The sequence below is a fragment of the Acinonyx jubatus genome, chromosome D4 (assembly GCF_027475565.1).
Source record: "Acinonyx jubatus isolate Ajub_Pintada_27869175 chromosome D4, VMU_Ajub_asm_v1.0, whole genome shotgun sequence".
Classification (NCBI taxonomy): Eukaryota; Metazoa; Chordata; class Mammalia; order Carnivora; family Felidae; genus Acinonyx; species Acinonyx jubatus.
In genome coordinates, this window is record NC_069391.1 from 79021120 (window position 1) to 79042621 (window position 21502).

At 38.3% G+C, this 21502-nt stretch overlaps 1 protein-coding gene and 1 pseudogene across 3 annotated transcripts in view; one reads left to right on the forward strand and one right to left on the reverse strand.

The window, feature by feature from the left end:
- ABHD17B (abhydrolase domain containing 17B, depalmitoylase) overlaps positions 1–21502 on the forward strand; it is a 51407-nt gene that overhangs the window by 16129 nt on the left and 13776 nt on the right. The window lies entirely within an intron of this gene.
- Positions 1075–4423, reverse strand: LOC128312014 (40S ribosomal protein S2-like; annotated as a pseudogene).

Genomic DNA, 21502 nt, shown 5'->3' on the forward strand with positions numbered 1-21502 from the left:
AATAAATTATTACTTTGTTCCCATTATATTCACTTACTCCATTAGTCGTTCTTAGCTACTTTATACTTACATTCAAGATTAAGAGGCCTGTATCCTAGAATGTAATTTAAGTGCCATTGAATTCAAGCCTTTGATGTTAGAGATAAGGAGGCTGAGATCCAGGGAAAAGTGACTTCCTTAATGTCTCAGAGCTAGTTAGTGTGAGAGTAGGGAATAGAATCCAGCCTTTCTCATTCATAGACCAGGGTTCTTTATACTATACCACAGACCAGTTATGGAAAAAAAAATTTTTTTAAGGCAGGAGGATGAAACCTGATACGTAGTTAAATTGACAGTAGTCATTATGTATACTTTTATATGTTCTTCTGATTTTTAAAATAAATGATAGTTGACATTTCTTCCTCACTGTAAGGAGAAGCTCATGATTTTTTCCAGCCCTTGACATTGTTAGAAGTTTTATGTCTTAGGAAGTAGTTTCTTTGCTAGATGATTTCATATCCTATGTAACAAGGTTACAAGAAGTTAATAATATGGATCTGTTAAAGCCCTCTAAGCCAACTGTTATTAATTTTATAACTTATTGGAGCTCCTCTTTATAGGGAGAAAGAGAGCTGTAACTTTTCTTGGATTAATCTTTAGGTAAGAAGGGTAAATCAATCTATTAGCATTAATTGGCATTTAAAATTATTTCTAGTTATAAATTTATGTGTCTTCCATAAAAATTTTCTTATTCCCTACTTTGTGGAGTCTACAAGTAGATATCCCAAGCTTTATTTTAGTCTTAAGAAGTTTTCCATATAACAGCCCCAAAGCTTCTGGAAGTATACACACACACACACACACACACACACACACACACAATATTCCTAACCCAAAAAGAACCCTTTATGTATCAACATGAAAATGTATACATAGACTTGATGAATTTTCTCTTTTCTAGTTTTCTTTTTAATCATGACATTTGCCTTTTTTTTTCTTTAACAGGCTTTAATTATCTTCTTTCTTGTTTAAGACTATGTGGTAAACGCAACTGGAGCCTGTGCCCTCTGCACAGAGACTCTGGTGTGTGTCTTTACAAGATGGTCAGTGAATTCCTGATAGGGAGACTTGATGAACATTCTCTTTCCAGAGGTCAGGGAGGGGAGACAGGTGTAGGTCTTGGGAATCAAAAGTGGCCTTGGTGAAGTTGCCCGGGGGGCAGGGCAGACCCTGGCTGGAGTGTAGCAGGCGTCAGTACTGTCATCGTCCGTATCTTCTTGGGCTCAGGGACGGAGACAGTGCCAGTGCCCCTGGGGCTGAGGATGAGACCCACCAGCACAGAGTGACAGCGGCTGCTCACCCTGCATGGGACAGTGTGGGGCCTGATGATCTTGTTCCCCGAGTCACCTCGCCACACAGGTCACTGGAAAGCTTGGCGGAGATTATGGCCTCACGGATAGCAGTGGCTACCTCCCTGGAGCACTTAACACCCAGTTAAGTCCACAGTGGACATGTCCATTGTCCTCTCCGATGACAACAAATACCTAGAACCTGGTCCACTGGGAGTCTGCTTTTGTGCCAACATAGTCTTCAAAACCTTATCCTTGAGGGATGCCCCCAGGAAAAAGTCAGTAATCTCATATTCCTTGGTGGGCAGGGAGAAGAGATAGATCTCTTCCAGGAAGTGATCTTCATGTCTTTGACCAGGCGGCACAGCTTGGTCATGGGGATCCACTCCTTTTCCTCGGCCTTGACTCTGTGAGCTCTGTGGTCTTGGCGGCTTCGACTCCCACCACGACCCTGACCCCTGGACGCTGCTGTAAAAGCCACCAGAAGCTACCGCTCTGGCCTCCCATCACAGGACCCTTCCACAGCACTGGTGTCTTCCACCATTTGGTGTTTTCTCTTTTCTCAGGGAAGCACATTTGCCTTTTAAAAGGTGGGGATAGGGGTGTCTGGGTGGCTCAGTCCATTAAAGCCTCTGACTTCTGCTCATGTTATGACCTCAGTGTTCACAAGTTAGAGCCCAAGCCTTATGTTGGGCTCTGTTGATAGCTCAGAGCCTGGAGCCTGCTTCAGATTCTGTCTCCCTCTCTCTCTGCCCCTCCCCGGCTCACACTCTCTCAGTAAATAAACAAAGAAACAAACACACAAACATTTAAATAAAAGGTGGGGAGAAAGTGATAGTCCTTTGTCCTCAGGAAGGAGTTTGTGTATGTCTTTTAGGAGAAGAGAAATGTTTATATCCCTGTTTCTTCAGTTGATATTAGCATGATAATTTTAGTACCTTTTTACAGATCTTCTGTGAAAAGCTGGCAGCCTTACTCTAAAACTCTGGCATCTCGTTATATTCACAGACCAGAATTCTAATCCTCTCCCCTCCCCAGTTATCTGTAAATCTACCTCCAATAAGGGCTCAAGGTATTTTTTTAGAAGTATAATATCTTGACCAAGTCCTTTGGAACCTCCACTGGGAAGGTGAAAGAACTAGGGGTATTCCTTAATGGCCAGGTGAAGGCATATTCCCAGACCAAGAATAAGAAGTCTGCTACCAGAATTGTAATTTAGTTTGTGTGCAGTGCCAAAAGAGAAAAAAGAAATTGAAGTCAGGAGTACAAAGTAGAAATTCCTGCCTAGAACTGAGACTATTAATCATATGAGAAGTAAAGTTTGGGACAGAATGAGTATTTACAGAATCAAGGTATAGGTAGGTTAACATCCAGGTTGGTTTCTTTTGTGACGGAAAAGCCTCCGTGCAACTTTGGAGATCTCTGTCACATACATGCAAAAGGGATGAGTTTTTATAGCTTTTCAGATACCTCTATAAAAAGTAAGATGCCATAGTCATTCTAGATTGGGTGCATGGTAAGACTTGAGGATAAAATGAATATGTAACAGAAATCTTAACTGAAGAACTTCCAGACTTTTGAGAAGATTGTTTTCAGGGCACTCTGTTATTAAATGTTTTCGATGCTGCTTCTACAAACTTTGCATACAGTTTTGGCAGTTCTAGAACCACAGATGTTCTTTTTCTTTTTTTAATGTTTATTTTTGAGAGACAGACAGAGCATGAGCAGGGGAGGGGCAGAGAGAGGGAGACACAGAATCTGAAGCAGACTCCAGGCTCTGAGCTGTCGGCACAGAGCCTGACGTGGGGCTCAAACTCAAAAACTGTGAGATGATGACCTAAGCCAAAGTCAGATGGTTAATTAATCAACAGAGCCACACAGGAGGCCCTCTTTTTTTTTTTTAATGTTTATTTATTTTGAGAGAGAGAGCTAGTGGGGGAGGGACAGAGAGTGGGAGAGATAGAGAATCCCAAGCAGGCTCTGCTCTGTCATCACAGAGCCTGAAGTGGGGCTTGAACTCATGACCTGAGCCAAAATCAATAGTTGGACGCTTAGCTGACTGAGCAACTGAGGCATCCCCAGATATTCTTAATAGTGGTGCTAGCTCAGGTGATTTTCAGGTTTGACCCCAAGCTGATAACCTACTGATTTCAATTTTGCATGGGATTGATTATAAAGAGTACCTAGCTCAGAACCATCCACATAAGGGTTTGTCCAACGTCAAGTCTGAGAGTAGTATATCACTGTATTGCCATTTGGGGTAGAGGATGTTAATAAGAAACAATTTATTAAGCATTAGAGTATTGACTAGATGGCATGGTAGAGGGTAAAGGCTTGATACATTCTTCAGATTACCCAGACTTTTCAAAGAAAGATAATGTAGCACTTTCCTACTTTATAGATCAACATTGGCTTATAGCCTTCTTTTTTGTTTTTAAGTTGTATTTATTTACTTTGAGAGAGAGACAGAGAATCCCGAGCAAGCTCTGCCTTGTCAGTGCAGAGCCCAACATGGGGCTCGAAGTCATGAACCATGAGATCATGACCTGAGCCAAAACCAAGAGCTGGTCACTTAACCAACTGTGCCACCCAGGTGCCCCTGGCTTATAGCCTTCTTAATGCGCCCCTAGTTCAGTCAAAGCTGGTCTAAGAGTGCAGAACAAGCAGCAGTGAGAACGGTTCCTGAAATGTCACTTAAAGTTGGCAGAGCTGAAATTTTCCACACTGCTCTTCTGCAAAAAGCAGGAAAATCTTGAGTAAGATGCAAAAAATAGTTAATTCAGCCCTGAGAGACAATATGCCCATTTGACCAGGACATAGGCCTTAGGCATGTAACTAGGTCTAGTCAGTCCTTGAAGGGTTATAGTATCTTGGCTTCCATATCTAAGAACACCTTCCTGATGGCAACCACTGAAACTCAAATTGTTGTTGACATGGTGGGGGAGACAGAGGATAGGACTTCTAAGCAATGTGTAATCATGGGGTTGGTGATTTGTACTTGGCCCCACAACTGACAGAGAGTACAGGAGCAACATAAACACATGCTGCTCCTCAAAGCCCCTGTCAGAGTCTAGGTCAAAGTTCCTGTGTAACATCCTTGTGCATTTATCCACCTACTTTCCCTTGATAATGGTACTTCATTGGATAGGGATGACTTTTGGTCTCACTGTGAATGTGTCCATTGGGTTCGTACAAGGTCTACCAAGCTTTCCATTGCTCAGGAGTCTACCATATCCATGCCTCCTAATAATTCCAAGAGACGCTCTTCTCAGGGAGATGAAAATTCTGAAATGAAACATAAAAAAAGAGGGATGGATTTGGATCCAGCCACCCTAGGTTTTTTTCCTGTTTAGAACTGAGACATTTTAGGTGGCCTACCTTTGTTAAAATGGTCTGTCACCCTGAAGCACAAGCAGAATTGTCATCAGGCTTCCTCCCAGTAAACTCAGTTATCATATACGTTGCCTTCAGATCTTTTTCAGTTACAAGCCACCTAGGGTCCCCAGTGGACCCAATGGCTCTCAGACTGGGGATTAGTCTGCCCTCTCATGAGGTACACTGGGCAGCCAGTTTGCCTCCCTTTACAGTGAGTGCCTTCTGCACATTATCTTTAGCCCCCTCTACCCAAGTAGAAGCTTGGATTTAGTGTAGGGGTTGGGTGGATGATTTATGTGCTTGTAAGCATGGAGCTAAGAGTGATTTGAAAGTGAAATAAAGCACATAACCAAGTCTTAAAAATTGAAGGGAGAATTCAGGCATAAGGAAACTGGACAGAAACTCAAACTTCAGATAGAAGGTAACAGAATAAAACTCAGAAATATCAGGCTAGAGAAAGAGGGCTCAAAAAGAAAGTAAAATATAGGGGCGCCTGGGTGGCTCAGTCGGTTAAGCATCCGACTTCCCTCAGGTCATGATCTCATGGTTTGTGGGTTTGAGCCCCGCATCAGGGGGGCTGTGCTGATAGCTGTCTTTGCTGACAGCTCAGAGCCTGGAACCTGCTTCGGATTCTGTGTCTCCCTCTCTCTGCCTCCCCCATTCACACTGTGTGTGTGTCTCTCTCTTTCAAAAATAAACATTAAAAAAAAAAAAAAAGTAAAATGTAATACAACAACAATGGCCACAAGTACCTTAGTGGGAAAGGAATTATTCAAGGGCTCCAAAGTGGCTCACATTCCAAGCTGGTTTATGTATCACCAATACCAATTCCGTCTCTGTTTCCATGCTAACGCATAGCCCAGGGAGGTTGCCAAGCTTTCATAGAAACAAATCATTCAACAGCACATTTAAGGCTTGGAGATAGAATTCTGGTACCAGTGACTGATTGGATCTCAGCTCTTAGTGTTTCTTGGAACAGAAAACCTCTCAGTTTGAATTTCAGATTTGTGTTAGGTCTTGCTTATTTTACTTAATTCTCAAAGCAACCCTGTGAGATAGGTAGTATTCCCATTATACATCATTGCAAGGACAGACCTCTTCATCTGTCTTCAAGTAATTGACACTGAATGGTGAATCTATTAATTCTAAAAGTCTAACTATCAGACGTTCAATAGACTCATTATATTAGCAGTTTCTGTGCGGTAGGCAGCATTGTTTTGTGAGGTATCATCCATTTCTCTGACTTCATTGGGGTAGACAGCTACTACAGAAGTGTTTGTTTTTTAAATACTTTATTAAGGTGTAATTGACCATAAGCTGCACATATTAAAAGTACACAATTTGATTTTTTTTCAGTTGAAGTATAGTTGACCATAAGTATTTTTAAAAAGAGTTAAAAATAGGGGGAAAAGATAGTAAGAGACAACAGATCAAAAAACTTTAAAACAAAAAACATGTTAGTAAATCTAATTATTGACTATAAGAAAATACAACTAATTTTTCTTTAGCACAGAGAAAACACTCCCCAACTAAATTATATGAGGTTAACATATAATCTACAAAAACCTGACGAGTGTATGAAAATAGACCATGAAAGGCCATTCTCAATCATTAAATATAAATGAAAAAATTCTATGTAAACTATTAGCAAAGTGAGTCTGGTAATACATTAAAAAGATTTACATTATTACCAAATTAGGATTATTCCACGAATGTCAAGTTGGCTTTTTGGAATTTATCCTGTTAAAGCTCTGAAAAACTAGGAAAGAAGGAAACTTCCTTAATCTCTAAAGGACATCCATAAAAATTCTGTAGGAAAAGTTATCCTTAGAAAAAGAATACCATCAGTGTTTCAACATTAAGAAAGTGTGCTGGAATTCTGGTAGTAAAGTGCCGTAAAAGAAAAAAAAACAATTAGAGAATAAGAATTTACAAAAACTCACATGTGTATTGTCAGTGCACAAAAACATTGCATTTCTATACATCAACAAAGATAAGAAAGTAGAATTTTTTTTTTTTTTTAATTTACATCCAAGTTAGCATGTAGTGCAACAATGATTTCAGGGGTAGATTCCTCAATGCCCCTTACCCATTTAGCCCCCCCCCCCACAACCCCTCCAGTAACCCTCTGTTTGTTCTCCATATTTAAGAGTCTCTTATGTTTTGTCCCCCTCCCTGTTTTTATACTATTTTTGCTTCCCTTCCTTTGTGTTCATCTTTTCTGTGTCTTAGAATCATATGAGTGAAGTCATATGATATTTGTCTTTTTCCAACTGACTAATTTCGCTTAGCATAATACCCTCTAGTTCCATCCACGTAGTTGCAAATAGAATTTTTAAAAAGATGTAAATAGGGATATCTTGTTCAAGAATATAAATTATACACTGAAAGGTTTCAGTTCTTCCCAAATTAATTTCTAGATGCAGTACCATTCGTTGACATCTTAACAGAGTATCACTTACATTCATTAACGTATCAAAGTTAATCCAAATGACAAATCCCCATGGGTTGGTAGTACAGATGTTACTACAAACTGATGCCACCTTTGAGAACAGTTTGGTGGCCCATTTAATAATATTGAAGGGTAGATCCAAAGACTTGTGAAATCCTTACACATTTGAAGCTCACTGAAATAATATTATTTTCACATAATAAGTAAAATTTGCCCTTTTTATTTATTTAGTTAGTTAGTTTTTAGTTTTATTTAAGTAATCTCTACACCCAACGTAGAATTGGAACTCACAGTCCTTGGTTTAAGAGCCACATGCTCTTCTGATTAAGCCAGCCCCAAAACACTCCAAAATTTGCCTTTTTAAAAGAGCGACCTCAATCTTCAGAAAGAGCAAGCAAAGCTGTGAATATATAGATACCAGTTCAGATTTTACTTATTTTTTGCCGTCTGGTAACCAAAACCACTTCCTCTTTCCCCAGATACATTCTCTCACATTCTGAACCACTTATTTTCTTCATCCAGTCTTAGTTTTTTTTAAATGTTTATTTTTGAGACAAAATCTGAAGCACATTCCAGGCTCTGAGGTGTCAGCACAGAGCCCAACGCGCGGGGCTCAGACTTGACGAACCCTGAGATCAAGACCTGAGCCCAAATCGGGCACTTAACCAACTGAGCCACCCAGGTGCCCCTGGATTTTTTTTTTAACTTAATATTTGTTGGGGTTTTGGGATATGAAATGGGAAGGTCTTTCATCCTTATTTTTCTTCTGCTGCTGGATTTATTATTCTCTCTCCACGTTCACACCATAGCAAAACGTTTCATTCTTACACACTAATTTAACTCTGTGATTAAAGAGCATGTCCCCTGGACCCAAACTGCTGAATATGAAAACTGGTTTTACTATTTACTAGCAATGTGATCTTAGAAGATTTAAACTTCTCTGTTTCTTCTTCTCTAAATTGGGCCAGGGGGAGGATAATGGCATCTGTCTTATAGGGTTGTTCTGAGGATTAAATAAGGTTAATACTTAGGAAGGTTTTATAGGATCTAGCTACATATAATTGTATTTTTATAAATGAACAGTAGCTTGGCTTTCATAACCTACCACAGTTTCAAACCTGCAAATTTAGATTCTTCAGTGTGAAAGTTAGTGATAATACTATTTGATTTGTCTTGTTTTATGACCTTAAGCTCAGCTAACATGGGCTTTTGAGTGACTTCTGTGTGACAGCCATTGCGAGAAGTAGATATACTTGAATGTTAAGTATATGAAATGAAATATGTTGGTTCAAAACGTTGGTAATTTACAAAGTAGTCAGTTGGCTAATTATACAAAAAAGAAACATTTTTAAGCCCAGAAAGTCTAGCTCCTTGAAACCGGACTTCCTGGGCCCTTCATATACATTTCCATACTTTAAAAAAATTTGTTTAGCATTTATTCATTTTTGAGAGACAGAGACAGAGTGGAAGCGGGGGAGGGGCAGAGAGAGAGGGAGACACAGAATCAGTAGCCGGCTTCAGGCTTTGTGAGCTGTCAGCACAGAGCCGGACGCAAGGCTCAAACTCACGAGCCGCGAGATCATGACCTGAGTCGAAGTCGGACGCTCAACCGACTGGCCACCCAGGTGCGCCATACATTTCCATACTTTCAGAAGATACTTTTCTGAAAGGTGGCTCAGTCGGTTGAGCGTCCGACTTCAGCTCAGGTCATGCATGATCTCACGGCTCCTGAGTTCGAGCCCCGCGTTGGACTCTGTGCTGACAGCTTGGAGCCTGGAGCCGCCTTCAGATTCTGTGCCTCCCTCTCTTTGCCCCAACCCACTCGCATTCTGTCTGTCTCTCTCTCTCTCAAAAATAAATAAACATTAAAAAAAATTTTTTTTTAAATAAAAAGATGTATGGAGTGGAATTTAATTTTCTAGTGATAATTCAGTGTACTGTAGATATAAAATGTTAAAAACTTTTTAAACTTAGAGAATTTGCAGGGTAAATGTTTAAATATAAATTTAAACTGGGTGGGTCAGTTGGTTAGGTGTCTGACTTAGGTCCCGGTCCTGATCCCGTGCTTCATTGGTTTCAACTCCATGTCCGGCTCTGTGCTGACACCTCAGAGCCTGGAGCCTACTTCAGATTCTGTGTCTCCCTCTCTCTCTGCCCCTCCCATTTGCACTCTGTCTCCCAAAGATAAAAATAAATATTAAAGAAAAATTTTTTAAATTGAAATACATAAAGTTTTATTTTAGGACCTTAAGTGTTGTTGTTGTTGTTGTTAAGTAAACTCCACCCCCAACATGCAGCTTGAACTCAAAATCCCAAGATCAAGAGTTGCATTCACTCCCGACTGAGCCAGCCAGGAGCCTCAGGAACTTTTTTTTCTTTTTTTGAATACTTGAGAGCTCACATAATTTTCATGTATCATATGTTAAATTTTTAAGTATATTTACCTCCAACTTTAAAATTTACTTTGAAATATTAGCCAGTTTTATTTAACTATACAAGTTGCTGGATGTGACATCTCTTTGTTTTTGATTGATGGAAAGTAAGAATTCAAACAATAAATCTACATTAGAGTAAAACTAAAAATATCTTTATGCTTTTCGAAACATTATTCCCTACCAAAAGAAATGAAATCAGAGACTGTAACAGATGTTTATTCACCCATGTTCATAATAGCATTGCTCTCAGCCAACAAGTGTCCGACAGATTAATAAATAAGGAAAATGTGGTATATACATAAAGTGGGATATTATTCAGCTTTTAAAGGGAAGGAGATTCTAACACATGCTACAATGTGATAAACGTAAAGATACTATGCTAAGTGGAATAAGCCAGTCTCAAAAGGACAAATAGGATATTTTATATGACAAATATCATATGATCCAGCTGATGGTGATGAGTGCAACGTAATGTAAATGTACTAATGCCACAGAATTGTACACTTAAAAATGCTTTAAATGATAAATGTTATGTATATTTTACCACAATTTTTTAAACTAAGCATTGTTTCCCCACAGTGGCCAGGAGATAAAGAAATCACTAATTTTGGAAAATAGTTATAAGATTCAGAAATCTCTCTCACCCCCTCACAAACACCTGCACATTCCTCCTCTACCTTTATTACCTCCCCCTCTCCCAAATTATAAGTCATTAACTATAACTTGCCTAATACAAATTAATGTCCTTGAGGTGCTTTGTTTTTAGTTGTTGGGGGGAAGCTTTGAGCATATCTGAAGTTTGTCAAATTATAAATTTCTTTATTCTTTTACATGCTACAGAATATTGAATGAATCAGAAGTGAGAATTTAAAAGCATCTTAGTCATAAAGTTGCATAAGGAAGAATCCTTAATATCTAGTCCAAACTTCTCATTTTATAGAAAAAGAAAATTGTATATAAAGAGCTTGACTTTCCTAAACTCCCAACTTTTTAGTAGTAAAATTAGAACTGAAAGCCAAAGCCAGGTCTCTTAATTGTTAGCTTAGTGGTTTCTGGCCCACCCTGTACCTGTTAGAAGCCCTAATTGCATTACTAGATCAAATAGTTTGAGCTAAACTATTTTGTGTCCTTGAGTATTTGTAAAGTATCTTCTATTCCCATTAAGCATGATAAACAGAAGATACTTGTTTGTGCCATAGGCAGAGATAGATGGATGGTGGGGGGGTGGGTGGGTGGGTGTGTGTGTGTGTGTACAAGGTGTATGTGAGAGAGAGATTTGAGACTTGAGTCCTATTCTCACATAAGGTAGTATATCCCCAGTAATCTTCCTTATTTTATTAGAATGAACAGTGAAGAACCAATCCCACAGCATGAAAATCCAAGATGAACAGGGCAACAAACATTATCCAAAAAACACAGATGGACAGAACAACAAAAATCTGTCTACATTAATATTCTAAGACAGATTTGAGAGGATGATATTGCACCCATAAAACTAAAACAGAATCCTAATGTTAGAATTGATTCTACACTCTAGAATATTAAAGTAATGATCTGTAAGATGAACTTACAAGAAATTCCCTAGAGCACAGAGCTGAAAGAGATGGGAAAAGGAAAGAAAAGTAGGTATAATAGATGATCCTAGGAGTTTTAAATTGGAATTCCTAATGGAACAGAGACAGTAGAGGAAATAATTTTTTAAAAAATAATAGAAGGAAAAGTCTTTGCTAAATCAAGTCCTGGGGTTTTTGATCAAAAGGACCTGCTAAATGCAAATAGAATGGATGAAAAATAACACACACGTTGATTTCAGAGCTAAAGAAAGATAAAGGAGAATCTTGTCAATTTTTTGTGAGATAGGGCATCACTTCAAAAAACAAAAATTAGATTGGTGTTACACATCACCATAGGATGCTAGAAGATGTGAGACAATAATTTAAATTTTGAGGGAAAGTTTTAAAAACAATCTATAATTGTGAAGCATGCCTACCTAGTTTCTCCTAGGTTTGAAACCAAAATAAGAGCTTTTTGAAAGTATCTGTGTAAAAATCTGGTTTTCTTCCCCAGGTCCTTGGGAAGAAGGCAGGGCAAAAGGCTTGGAAATATATTACAACAAAACCAAAGAATCTCACCAAAAGGTTAAAATGTGAGATTAAGAAACAACACAAATACGTAATGAAAAATGAAATTCTGGGTAGACCAACAACTGTGCTATGTACTGGCCCAGATCATAATTGTTTCAGGTTAAAACGGAACTCACTGGGGTCTGAGAATGTCTTCAAAAACAACATGGATTCTGTTGGCACAGATTCCAAGAGTAAGAAGTTAGAATGTGTTAAATATGCTAAAAAGCTTGTGGGGTAAAATTAGTCTCTTCAGAAAGTCCAAATATGAAGCAAATTGACATGTGCCTTATTTTTGAGCAATTACCTGAGTGTAAGCACCTCAACACTTGGAATTAAGTGATCTAAAATAACTATTCATTCTCTGGGTTTTATCGCACTGCTTTGATGGCAGTGAATAATATTATAAATAGTTTCTGTTGTTACTCAATTTTTAAAAATCAACCTAAAGAAAAAACTTAGGAAAACATAATAGTTGTAAAACAAGCTGCAAAAGAGATAAAACTTAGGTATGTGAGTACATGAGGAGCCAGTGGACACTTCCTAAATTTGATGGAACAAGAAGTAAAGGTTCAATTATATAAATATAATTATTTATAATTAAAGTTATTAAAATAACCAATGAAAACTATAAATATACAGAATAAGCAGAGATGAAAGAAAATAGGGTAAATTTTCTGAATCTTTTAGAATGAGGATACATCATAATAAAGGTTAAATGAGTACAGTAGGAAACACCAAAACTAAAAACAATTTTCTGGATTTGATTTTAACCCAGTTTGGGTTTGAACTGGAATTAGGAGATTTCTTGTCTTAAGTTATTTTTTTTATTGAATTCATATAAGCACATGGTTAAGAAGCCGAATGATTTGTTTGTTATGAAAATTGGCTAAGCCCAGGCCCCCGTTCTATCTCTTTGATATATCCTTTCCCAGGGCATGTACTTATTTTTGAAGGATTCTTTGTATGTTTACTTCTGTATCTTTAGATAACGGTATTATATCACTATTTCTCACATATTGACATCCGCTTACAGAAGAGGATCTAGCTCTCCGTCACTGTGACAACACTCATGCTTCCCATTCTCCCAATGATCCATGGAACCTCCCATATTTCTGGATCTTTCCTTCAGATTAGCCTAATAGTTCCTCCAGTGTAACTTCTGGTCTTCTTAGTTGGGGAGGATATCTAGGAAACTGAATTTTTCAATTGACTTTTAACCAGTCCCTATTTTAGCCTGGCAGTGAGCCTTATTTTTTTTATTTTTTAACCTCCTGTGTGGTTTGATTTTTTTTTTTTTTAACTCTTAGGAATTCAGTTGAGATACCAGTAATATGAATCTTCTTTGTGAAAAGATTGTGTTTATCATTTATAGTCAGCAATGAAGTAGTCGTTAATTTTGATTACTAAATGAAGTAGTCATTTAGATTTTATCCTACTATAGATGGGTATTATATACTGTGGAACACATTGAGTAAGTGTTCACCTGAGAAGTTTCCCAGAAAAAGATCTTAACTGCTTATAAATGGAGGAGAGAGGGGCGCCTGTGGCTTAGTCAGTTAAGCATCTGACTCTTGATTTCAGCTCAGGTCATTATCTCACAGTTGGTGAGGTCTAGCCCTGCACCAGACTCCGTGCTGACATTGTGGAGGCTGCTTGGGATTCTCTCAGCCCTTGTTCTACTCGTGTATACGTGCTCGCTCTCGCTCTCTCACTCTCAGAATAAATAAATAAACTCTTTAAAAAATGAAGAGAATAATATGTATTTGTGGAATATGTATTGGTATATAGTACCAATGTATTATGAAGCTTTTCTATGAACTTTGAGGATAATCATGTTTTGGAAAGTCTTTCAGGAGTGGTACCAAAAACTGATGATTAAGGGGGGAAAACATGTGCCTGTTCATGTTTTAGTTTATGCTCAGCAACATGTACAGGTGTGACTTTGAAAGCTAAGCTATAATTCATTTTCCAGTCACCAAAAGCTTTATAGGAATCTGTGATAATGACATATATAAAAGTCAACAAACTATCTTTCTACTTAATTATTAGGAAGGCTTGATTTGCTTGTTAGGGCTTTACTTAAGTGCATCATCAGGATTGTAAGTGTTTAGAATATTGGATGGACTACATTCAGAAATAAACATTAAAAAAAATTTACTTGGCATATAATCACAAATTTTTTTTTTTAACGTTTATTTATTTTTGAGACAGAGACACAGCATGAACGGGGGAGGGTCAGAGAGAGGGAGACACAGAATCTGAAACAGGCTCCAGGCTCTGAGCTGTCAGCACAGAGCCCGATGCGGGGCTCAAACTCACGGACCGTGAGATCATGACCTGAGCCGAAGTCAGACGCCCAACTGACCGAGCCACCCAGGCGCCCCTAATCACAAATGTTTTTATAGTTTCTTATGGTTTGCTGGCAGTTCCAGCCCATGGAGAACCTTTCAAGAATGTGAATCCCTTTGATAACATCAAAAACATGCATTGAAATGTATAAATGTCTTAATTGATTTGTATTGATCTTTTTTTTCTAACACATTTTTCCCCCAAATGTTTATTTTGAGAGAGTGCGTGCAAGCAGGGGTAGGGGTAGAGAGAAGAGAGAGAGAGAATCCCAAGCAAGACTGTCAACGTGGACCATGATGTGGGTGGGGCTTGATCCCACAAACCATGAGATCATGACTAGGACTGAAATCAAGAATCGGACACTTAACCAACTGAATCCACCCAGGCGCCCCTCATTGCTCATTTTTAATAAAATGGCCTTTACGTTAAAATTGGGTTTGATGCAGAGAATACAAAAATACTAATTCAAAGGGATCCATGTACCCTGACGTGTATAGCAGCATTATTACAGTAGCCAAATTATGGAAATAGCCCGTGTCCATCTACTGATGAATGGATAAAGGTGTGTGTGTGTGTATGTGTGTGTGTGTGTATGTATGTGTACGTGTACACATACACAGACACAATTACTCAGCCATGAAAAATAATGAAATCTTGTCATTTACGTGGATGGAGCTAGAGAGTATAATACTAAGCAAAATAAGTTAGAGAAAGACCCAATACATAATTTCATTCATATGTAGAAGTTAAGAAGCAAAACAAATGAGCAAAGGGGGGAAAAAAAGAGAGGGGCAAACCAAGAAAAGACTACCAGAGAACAAACTGATGGTTACCAGAGGGCAGGTGGGTGGGGGGAGGGGTGAAATAGGTGATGGGGATTAAGGAGTGCATTTGCTGTGATTAGCACTGGGTGTTGTATGGAGATGTTGATTCACTATATTGTACACTTGAAAACCCCTATTACACTGTATGTTAACTGGAATTTAAAAACTTAAAAAAGAATTGGGTTAGATGTTGTAATATTTTTCCCAAAATACATTCTTCTAAAACAGTCTTATGTAGGTAATCTCATTTTGTTGTGTGACATTTGCAGTATTCAATAGGATCTACAAAAATTGCCCATATATACTTTGATGGACAGGCCAGGAAGGAAAGTGCTCCAGCATTTCAAGCTAGTATGGATAGGAAGCATGTAAACTCTCATTCTTGATTGCCTGAGTTTGAAAGATTCTAGTTCAGCAGTGCCCAATAGGGCTTTCTTGCAGTGTTGGAAATGTTCATTCTTCACTATGCATTTTGGTAGGCACTAGTCATATGTGGCTAGTATGACTGAGGGACTGAATATTTAATTTAAATAGCTATATATAGTTAATGGCTCCTATATTACAGTAAATATTAAGAAACTGAGGGAGAACATAAGTATAGAAGTGGTCACATTGACTTACGTTAGGACTTCTGGTCCAGATAAGTTTGTTTGGAATAGTTTATAGGCTCTCCAACTTCCTCACTTCTGATCTTCCAATCCTTACTGCCTGTTTTGTTTTGTTTTTTAACTAAAAAAAAAAAAAAAAAAAATAGGTTCATAATGAAATGCTAGGATTGAGACTTTTGGTAACTCTGGTAGATTGTTGTCACCTTCACCTCAACTTTTTTTGTGTGTCTAACCCCAACTCTTCTCACCAGTGGGAAAGGAATCTTATTTTGTCACGACCTGGTAAGTTTTTCCTATAAACTTTTCTAAACTCACAGTTAATTAAGGCATCTATTCCATTTACCACTAAAATTACATTTCCTAGGGTGTTTTCAAGTGACTCATTGACCCAGTTGTTCTCCAAGTATTTCTAGAATCTTACTAGTATTTAAAAAGGATAACTCTCCTGAAATCATTGTTGTACTGTATGCTAATTTGGATGTAAATTTTAAAAAAATAAAATTAAATAAATAAAAAGTATAATTCTACCTTAAAAAGTAACTGACATGATTCCTTTTAAAAGAAAATCGTTTTGCTAAAATTTCTCCTTTTGATTTGAAGTAAATATAGTACTTCAAAAAATTTTTTTCCTTAAGGTTTCAAGTTTCTATTCCCATGTTAGTACAGCCCTTGTAAGGTGTCTTTAGTCAGAGTTGAGTTTTCCTACCAAAGTCACCTCATCGAGTCCTGTGATCTCAGACAGGGGAGTGCCTTTGCTGCTGAATGCTATATAAAATGGTCCAGAAAAAGAAGGAAATGCAACCTACACCCCCAAAAATGTTTTTTTACAAGCTGTATTTCCACATAAGACTTATACAAAATAAGATAGAAAATGTGTTTAAAGAAATATCCTAAACACCTAGTTTCTAAATTACACTTATTTTGATCATCATAAGTATTTTGGATGCTGTCTTGACTGAAAAAGGAGCATGTTACCAGACTCATTTATTTATTTATTTTTTAAACGTTTATTTTTGAGACAGAGCATGAATGGGGGAGGGGCAGAGAGAGAGGGAGACACAGAATCGGAAGCAGGCTCCAGGCTCTGAGCCATCAGCCCAGAGCCTGACGCGGGGCTGAAACTGATGGACGCCTAACCTACTGAGTCGGACCTGAGCCACCCAGGCGCCCCTTGCCAGACTCATTTAAAGGTGAACGAATATGGGGCACCTGCATGGCTCACTTGGTTAAGCGTCTGCCTTTGGCTCAAGTCATGATCTCATGGTTTGTGAGTTCAAGCCCCGCGTTGGGCTGTCTTCTGTCCGAGCAGAGCCTGCTTCAGATCCTCTCCCCCCCGCCCCAAATATAAATAAGTTTTTTTAAACTTCAAAAAAATAAAGGTGAATGAATATTCCACATCTTTGTATGCACTAAAGTCTGTAATGTATACATTATAACATTCGTAGTTTCACTTGCTGTACTTTTTGTAAATGCTGCTACAGATTACTCACTTGGTATCCTTGAAGTTGAAGTTCAGTTTCATTTTCCTTACTTTGGTAGTGATAACACCCATAAGGCTACTGACTGTTACATAATTAACCACCTTTGCGTGGTATCATTGTGATTTCCTTTGGATCAGTCTGTTGGGATATATTGGACTCATGGCCCCATTGAACAGAATTGACCTAAAATCTGATTTTTCCCTCAGCTTTTTCATAGTTAAATATCTTTTCTTTCATCACTTCTGACTTTAATCCATTCTTATCTTTGCTGCCTCTTGCTGTTAATAATTAAGCATCCACTTCATGTGTCAATTTCTCGTGTTAGGGTCTGCTGTAAATCTCATTATTTTGTTTTTTTCTTTCAGTGTATCTAAGAAAACATCAGGCTTTAATTTCTGTACCCAAGGATAAGCATCGAAAATGGATTGGTGGTTGTTTTTTGTTTTTATGGTGGCAAATGGACCAGTCTTTACATTTTGTGCAGACTTCTCATTTTCAAATATTTTTTACTTTTGAATGCTCACGGATTTATTTAAAAAATTATAAGCTCTAAGAAGTGCTGCTGTTTAAGTGGCTTATTATATACCTACCTACACTCTAAATTGGATGAGACTTTAAATCAGCATATATCCTATTTAGAGCATAGTTGTCAAAATATCTCTCAAAATGAAGAAGAGATATAAGCATTTTTAAATGTTTTTAAAGGTTTTAAAATGTTTTAAAAGTTTTCTTGTGTGTGCCTGGGTGGCTCATTCGGTTCACTGTCCGACTTCAGCTCAGGTCATGATCTCATGGTTTGTTCACGGGTTTGGAGCCCAACGTTGCGTTCTGTGCTGACAGCTCAGAGCCTGGAGCCTGCTTCAGATTCTGGGTCTCCCTCTCTCTGCCCCTCCCCTGCTCATGCTCGCTCTCTCTCTCCAAAAAAAAAAAAAAAAAAAATTAAAAGTGTCTTCTCGGGGCGCCTGGGTTAAGCTTCCAACTTCAGCTCAGGTCATGATTTCACAGGTCCTGAGTTCGAACCCCACATGGGGCTGGCTCTGTGTGGTCAGCACAGAAGCCCGCTTCTACCCCTCCCTTGCTTGCGCTCTCTCAAAAATAAACCTTAAAAAAAATAAATAAATAAAAATGTTTTCTCTAAAAACACTTAAGTACTAGTTTAGTTCATCACAACATCTCAAACCCAAAAAGAATCAGTTGGGGGTGCCTGGGTGGCTCAGTCAGTTGAGCATCCGACTTCGGCTCAGGTCGTGATCTCGCAGTCTGTGAGTTCCAGCCCTGAGTGGGGCTCTGTGTTGACAGCTCGGGGGCCTGGGGCCTTCTTCCGATTCTGCCTGCCTCTCTCTCTCTCTCTCTCTCTCTCTCTCTCTCTCTCTCTCTCTGCCCCTCCCCTGCTCATGCTCACTCGCTCTCCCTCTCTCTCTCTCTCTCTGTCAAAAAAAAGAATCATTTGTAGTTTGTAGATGGTAGTAATGTGAATTGATGTGTGTTACCAAGAAACTGTTACAAAGGAGACCAGGGGTGCCTGAGTGGCTCAGTCGGTTAAGCATCCAACTTCAGCTCAGGTCATGATCTCACAATCCCTGAGTTCGAGCCCTCATCGGGCCCTGTGTTGGCAGCTGGAGCCTGGAACCTGCTCCTGCTGGAATCTATGTCTCCCTCGCTCTCTGCCCCTCCCCCACTCATGCTCTGTCTCTCTCACTCTCAAAAATGGATAAATGTTAAAAAAATGTTTTAAAAAAGGAGATCAATCAAAGTGAAATTTTTTTCAGTCAACTGTTATTACATCAGGAATTGACAGGAGTCACTTCAATAATTTCTTCTGTGAAAAGAGAGGAAGGAGATATAGTAGGTCATTCTATTTAAAGACATTTTTTAACATTAGTCTTCCTGTTTTGCTGAGAAGGGACTCAGATGTTCATCTTTTATCCTTTGTCATCAAGCAGGAAAAACTTATCAGGAGAAGCAGGTTCTGAAATTATTAATTCATACAATTTTAGGAAATTCCTCTGGCTATAAGTGAAATAACTTTAAGTCTCCTGCCAAAAGGAAAACCTTAATTTTCACAATGGACCATCTGTTTAACATTCGGTTGACCTTTTATTTTGAGAGGGGCCAGACTGCCTCCTCCCCAGAAGAGTGCCCTATTCTGTGCTTCATAGTGCGGTGACTGATTTGGTTAACTAGCTGTGCTGTTCCCTCCTGCACTCCCCACCCTAGCTCAGGTTCCTAGGTTTTTATTACACTGGTTCTATTTTGCACCTATACAAAAAAACCTAATTATCACAAAACATTTGCTTTCTTTTTTAACATATGATTTAGTAAACCTTTTTTCCTTTTGTGGGAGTTTCTTAGGTGCAGAGAATTGAGTTAATCTTATTAATTTACTAACTCATTCATCCAAAAAATATTAGAAACCCTATTATGTGTCAGGTGTCCTGCCTTGACACTAAAGGTCCCGTGATAAGCAACCAGATGGGATTCTTGCCTCTGGAACTTGTAGTCTAGTTCATGGCACGTTATCATCATTGATCTGTGAACATGAAACCTACTCTTGTTTTATTAACTTTTTTTCTTCTTTGCCCTCAACCTCTTTACCCATTCCCCCTCCACAAGCATCCACTCAAATACACATGTCCTTAGATATATAACATTTAATGTATGTGTTTAATTTACATTAATGGTACTATAGATCTCAGTTTATTCCTTACTTCTTCACCCAGTACTATATTTTTAAGCTGTAACCATCAAAGTCACTACCTCAAACTGCATAATATTCCATTGTCTGCATCTGACACATTTATGTATTCATTTTCCTGATGATGGGATCTATGTTCCTTCCTGTACCCTGATACAAATAATGCTGCAGTGAGCAAGCACCCCGTACATATTACCTCAAGGACCTCTGCAAGTGTTTCTTTGGAGTACTTACCTAAGAGTAGAATTCTGGGTCATTGGTTAACAGAATGGCTTATCAAAAAGTTCACAAAAAGGTTCCTACTTTCCCCTATTCTCACCAGTACTTCATATTACTCAATTTTCTACTTTTTATTTTTCTTACACTTTTGAAATGATATTTCTTGCATTTCTCTGATGGTTGGTGAGAGTCCTTCATATATTTGATAGCCTTTTAACCCTCTATAAGTTGCCTGTTAGTATCTTCTGCTCATTTTTTCTCCTGAGTTTTTGTTTGTTTGTTTTTGTAGAAGTTCCTTGTACTTAAGATATCAATTCTGTCAGTTTTGGATGAAGAAATCATTATTCCTGAAGCATTTTTCACTGAATAAAAATCTCTATTTGAATGAAGATAAATCGACCAATATTTTATCTCTTGTGGATTTTGGTCTGTTTATAAGCTCTGTATTCTATTACTACTAGGTCTGTTTGTTTGTGTCAGCACTAGTTTGTCTTTATGACTTTGGCTGGCTTTGTGTTGACTGTCTCAATACCTGGGAGGGAAAATTCCCAGCTACCCCCACAAACACATACATACTTGAGCTCTTGGCAAAATTACCTTAGCTTCCCATTGACTTAGATGGGATGGTAAACAGCTTTCTTTTCTTTTTTTTTTTTTAACATTTTTTTTTAAGTTTTTTATTTTTGTGAGTGAGAGAGAGAGAGAGAGAGAGGGAGGGAGAGAGAGAAGATAAGTGGGGGAGGAGCAGAGAGAGAGGGAGACACAGAATCTGAAGCAGACCCCAGGCTCTGAGCTATCACCACAGAGCCCAACATGGGGCTCAGGGCTCAAACATACAAGCTATGAGATCATGACCTGAGCTGAAGTTGGACACTTAACCAACTGAGCCACCCAGCCACTCCTGAAGATTTTATTTTTAAGTAATCTTTACACCCATAATGGGGCTCAGACTTAACAACCCCAAACTCAAGAGTCACATCCTCTCCCAACTAAAGCAGCCAGGTACTCCAGTAAATAGCTTTATTAAGATATAATTCACATACTGTACAATCTACTCATTTAAAATATGCACATCGGTGGTTTTTAATATATTAATAAGTTTCTGCAAGTATTACCCAAATAAATTTTAGAGCATTTTTATTACCTCCAAAGAAACTTTATATTCTTTGGCCGTTGCTTCCCAACCCTCCCATCCTCCCTAGCCTTAGACAGCCACTGATCTCTTTCTGTCTCTTTTGATTGCCTGTTCTAGATACTTCATATAAATGGACTCATATAATAAATGATCTTTTGTGACTGGCTTTCACTTGGTATAATTTTTTCAAGATGTATCCACTGTATAGCATGCGTCAATACTTTGTTCCTTTTTATGACTGAATAATATCCCATTATGTGGATATACCACATTTTGTTTAGCCTTTCATCAGTTGATGGATGTTTGGGGTGGTTTCTACCTCCGACTGTTACAAACTACACCACTGTGAACATTCATGTATAAGTTTTTGTGTCAGCATAGGTTTTTTACTTCTCTTGGTTATTTGGTTATTGACCTAGGATTGAAATTGTTTGGTCAAATGTTAACTCTGTGTTTAAACTTTTTAAGGAATTGC